Genomic DNA, 5,608 nt, shown 5'->3' on the forward strand with positions numbered 1-5,608 from the left:
CACACACACACACACACACACACACACACACACACACACACACACACACATACACACAGATAGATAAGCATGACATTCCTGTCTCTTTTAAATAAGCATTTCCCAGTAAAGCATAAATATACGAAGGTTTTTAACAGACGTTCGTTTAAAATATACAGCTGTTGCCCCAATATGAAAAACATTATCACTCGTTAGCATCACCAAATTCCACTCTCAATTGTAACTATCGAGGCCCTGAAGCTTGCCCACTTGACTAGGTCGTCTTTGAGGCACATCGACAAAAGTAAAGCCACTAAGTTGGCTAGCCGCGTATGATGTTTGAAGACCAACTGCACCTCACATACAATCAAGTGGAGAATTGTAGAGGAATCCATGCCATATGTAAATAGTTGTAAGAAATGCAACTTATGCGTAGTTGAAAGTTGGCACGTTCATTTTAGATTTAAAAATTCCATCGCACTACTTAATTCTAGATCCGAAATCTTTAGCAAATGTAAGCATTTAGACAAATTTCTTTGGGCGAACTGGAGGACACCACTCACTCAGGATTGAGCAGCGCTCTCGCAAAATTTGGACCCCACTCCGTCGAATTATTCTACCACAACTAGTTTAACTATGGCTTCTACGGTAAAAGATAGTAACTCTTTCTTTTCCTTATTTTTCGTTTTTATTCACCATTCCAATTTTTGCATCAACCTTCTCGTTTTTTTCCCTCGTGACCTCATGTACTAGCGTCCTGATTTTCAAATAAAACAAAGCATGTTCTCAGAGCCCGAGGTTTGCTTGGAGATACAGAGGTCATTGTAGAAACCTGCTTAACCACGTACTTTCAAAGCAAGAAACTATTAGTAACTCTTATCTTTATGACGTGTTCATCAGATTATATATATGTATAAAAAATATAAACTGGGACAAGAACGCAAAACTTCAGTCAAGAACCGGATCATCTTCGATCCGGTTCTTGACTGAAGATTGAAGGCTTCGAATGTCCTGTCCGTGTTTTTTGTGTCGTCATCAAAATGTTTTGCGTTCTTGTCCCAGTTTGTATTTTTTATACACACACGCACACACATATATATATATAGCGGCGTACGTACCCTCTCTCTTTTATATATATATATATATATATATATATATATATATATATATATTATATATATATATATATATATATGTATTTATGTATATATACATACATACATGCATGCATTCATACATACACATGTATTCATGCATATACGTATAACATAGTATGTAGTTATGTATGTACATACATAAGTATGTATGCATATATGTCAGTAAATGTATGTATGTATGTATGTATGTATGTATGTATGTATGTATGTATGTATCTATCTATCTATCTATCTATCTATCTATCTATCTATCTCTATCTCAGTAGTAGTATTAGCTCCTGTATCAACTGCACTAATATTGACCAATCTGCTGCCACTCATGACAGCAGTTTTGTTACATAATCAGAAATCGTTAATAGTTCCCAGAATTCCACACGATTTTAATTTCATAAATTAACATAAATTAACATATTTGAATCGCTTTTTTCTTTTTCTAATGCGTATTTGAATTAAACTTACCCACATCATACATCATAACCTTTCACCCTTTCTTCATCTTGCACATCTATCTATATAGAACTACCTACACATACATACCAGTGTCTATCTATTTAGCTGTGTATTTCTTACTCCCTCCCTTATTCTCCCCCCTCTCTCTCTCTTTCTCTCTCTCTCAATTTCTCCGCCCCTTCTTTCACTCACTCTCCTCTTACTGTCTTCGCACCCTCACTGTAGCATTCACCCTTCCAACGCCTTCCACGTCTATTTCTCCCCTTCATTTCTCTCTCTCTCCCTTTTGTCTCCCCCCACGCTCTTTTTGTCTCCTCCCCTTTTTTCACTCAATCTCCTCTTACCTTCCTCTTTCATCCTTCTAATGCTTTTTATTCCTTTCTTCCTGATCTCCCACTATCCCGCCCGCCTTTTCCTCCTCCTCCTTCTCTCTCTCATTCCGTCTCGCTCTCCACCTTCTCTCTCTCCCTCTCTCACTCACTCCTCAGGACTACTCGATTCTGTCCCCTTCCCTCTGACACTAAACCCCACTAGATTTCCTTCGTGTTTCTCCTTCCCCTTCTTCCTTTATTTTATCTTTCGTGTTTTTCTCCTCCCCTTCCTCCTCCTCCTATTGTTCACCTTCTGTTTCCTCTCCTCTGTTCTCAATTTACCTACTTATTCGGTCTATATTCCCCTCCCCTTCAACCATCTATCGATCATTCTACTCTATTTCTATTAGTCACGTAATAGTCTCTCCCCACTCTCTTTCTTTCCCTTTCTGTTTTTCTTTCTTCCTTTCTTTCTATCTTCCTTTCCTTCTTTCTTTCCTTATTTACTTTATTATTTTATTGTTTTATTTGGAATTTTCTTTCTCTTTGTTCTTCCTTTCTTTTCATCCCACCCTTCTTCTCCCCCTTCCTTCTTCCTCCCATTCTTCTCTGGTCTGGCGGTTAAGGTGTTGCACTCATAATCATTAGATTGCGGTTTCGATTCCTGGAGCGGGTAGTGCGTTGTGCAAAACGCTTCATTTCACTTTGCTCAGGGTTACTCAGCTGTAGATAAGTTTCAACAATTGCTGAGAAGTTAACCCTACGACGAACCGGCGTCTCATTACGCGTGTGTGTGTATGTTGGGGAGTGTTGCAGTCTCAGTGGCTTATGCGCTCATGGGAGTAAGTCCGGTGAACATTACTGTCTTCGAGTTCTGTCCTGAGGCTCATAGGGCCGCTTACCCGGTTTCTGTGACGCAGAAGTGACTGAGATCACAACATTACCCTTGAACAGGGCGCCAGTCCGTTGCAGGGTTATTCATTTACAACCAAGTGAACTGGAGTAACATGATTTGAAGTGTTGTGCTTAAGAGCATAATGCGTCTCCTGGATCTGGAATTGAAACCACGATCATACGATCCACTAGGCTGCAGGCCTTCACTGCTCATGTCAGACCAAAGTCTAAATAAGTAATCTTTCCTTCCACCCTCCATTCCTTCCTTCCTCCATTCCTTCCTTCCTCCCTTCCATTTTAAATTCCTTCGCCGGTAGATGTCACTTATAGTCAATGAGTTAACCCGAGTATATTACAAGTACTTGTTTTAACCAGGGCCAGCGCTAGGAAGTACGGGGTCTTATTAGAAAATTGTCAGTGGGACCCTTCTACTCTACAAAAGCTGAAGATTGATGTTTTATGCTTTGTGTGGTACACCATTCCCCTCCAAAAATCGTTGAGGGCTTGAGCTTCCACCATTAGCCATTATGATTAAAAATTCATCAAAAATTCATCATAGTGTCCTCCGCTCGTGCGTGTGCACAGGGCCCTCTGTTTGTGCAGGGCCCAATTTGAACAAATCTGCCTAAGGCCTTAAAACCAGACCTGGTTTTAACAGTTCAACAGAGATTTCAATTCATTCTGTAAAGCGACAAGGCAGCAAGCTGATAGAGTCGTAGGATAGAGTTCAAATCCCGCCGAGGATAACTTTATATTTCAATCTTTCAGAGTCAATAAAATAAAGAACCAGTGAAGTACTGGAGCAAATGGTATCGACAACTCTCCTGCTTCCCGAAATTTCAAGCACTGTGTCAATGCTAGAAAGGGACGTAAATCATTTAAAGGACTAAACTATTTGAGTAGATCGGTCCAGAACTTTGTTTATCGACCCAAACTCCCCCAAAAAGATGGATTCAGCGGAATTTGAATGTAAAGACCCATAGTTAAACTATTGCAAGGCCATTTTTTTTGCTCTTCTCGTCATTCTGCAATTAATTACCATCTCTATATTTTAATAATAGTCGATATAATTTTTCTGCGTTGGCTGGTTGGTTAATTTCCCTGTCACGCTTTACATCTGAGAGGGAGGCAGAGAGAGAGAGAGAGGGAGAGAGAAAGAAAGACAGAATACGTGTATGAATGAGTTAATGAATGATGGGGTGTGTTATACTGTGCGTGTATGTGTGCGTGTGTTTGCGCGCATATGCTTGTGCTGTGTTGTGTGTATGCGTGTATGCGTGTATGGGCGTGTATGTGTATGTAGGTGTGTATGTGTGTGAGTTTGGGTGCGTATTCTTGTGCTATGTTGTGTGTATGTGTGTGTGTGGAGGTATGTTGTGTGTATGTGTGCGTAGTGCGTAATTTTGACTGACAGTTTATTTAGAGTAGATCTAAGTATTTAGGCATGCACTATTGACTTTGTTGTTAAGGCGCATGGCTTAGTCGTTAGGTTACTGTATTCGCGATCTTACGATCGTGGTTTCGATTCCCGTACCGAACGGCGCGCTTTGTTCTTAGGAAACACTTCAATTCATATTGTTCCAGTCCTCTCAGCTGTAAAAGGTTTTCAGCTATTGCTGGGAAGTTAATCCTGCAAAAAGACTGACATCCCAAACAAAGGAGTGTTTTATAACCTCAGTCAATTAAGTACCATAGAAACTGAGTTAAGCTCCTTTCGTATGCAGCCTAGGATTATGAGAACTAAGTCTACCAACTGTGTTATACACTGTCTCTTACTGATATAAATAAAAATGGATTTTGATACAGACACAAGGTCGATTAGACTGACTTCGATATCAACTGGTTACTTCCATTTATTTCGGTTTTAAATTGGGTTTGCAAGATTCTTGATGTGAACTCGTGTGTTGAAATAGATTTCGTTAGTATTTCAGGAGGGTCATTATGCCAATAGTAAACACACACACCAGTTCTGTTTCAGTTTTTTATTATTTATTCGTTAATTAGTTCACTACCTAACCAGCTGAGTAGTCGATTGTGTAATCAGTGGTTCATTTAATCCAATAGTCACGTTTATCAAAGTCATTTCGTCGCCGCTTGCAATCTTATCAATAACCATCCCTCTCTGCTCAAGATCTATATCAGGCCTGTCAGTATGTATGTATCTATGTACACACACACCACACACACACACACACACCACACACACACACACACACACACACACACTCACTCACACACATATAAATGTCGATATTTTTCGTCTCCTATTACTTTCCAATGTTAATTGCTGTTTTGCAACGGTTTCCTATAGAGACAGTGATTTATTAAGGCGTCCTCTTTTTTGCTCGTGGGTAAGAAACATTAGTTTGCTGTCAGAGGTGATATCTCTCTCTCTCTCTCTCTCTCTCTCTCTATATATATATATATATATATTCCAGATTATCTTTGCAATTTCGGCTGGTTATGCTCGAGATTGGTTCAGTCTGACCGGCCCCAAGGAAAAACTAATCTAAGAGCATTAGATCCCTTGGAAGAAAACAGCGAATGCATACGAAAAAAAGGACAGAAAAAAACGGAGAAGGTTACACAAATACAAATAACAGGATATAACAACAGGTGTTTTTCGACTAAGGACGAATTAAATTAAGCTGGCGTGTGTAGAAGTAAAGCCTTACGGCAGGGATACAAGATTTCATAGGCACAGGGAAGAATAGAGATGTTGCACGGACAGCGACCGAACCAAGAAAGAAAGGTCAGGCTTGGCCGAACACCGGTCACGTGGGGAGAGAAGAGAGAGAGGTAGAGGAAGAGGGACAG

This window comes from Octopus sinensis, linkage group LG2, assembly GCF_006345805.1.
Source record: "Octopus sinensis linkage group LG2, ASM634580v1, whole genome shotgun sequence".
Classification (NCBI taxonomy): domain Eukaryota; kingdom Metazoa; phylum Mollusca; class Cephalopoda; order Octopoda; family Octopodidae; genus Octopus; species Octopus sinensis.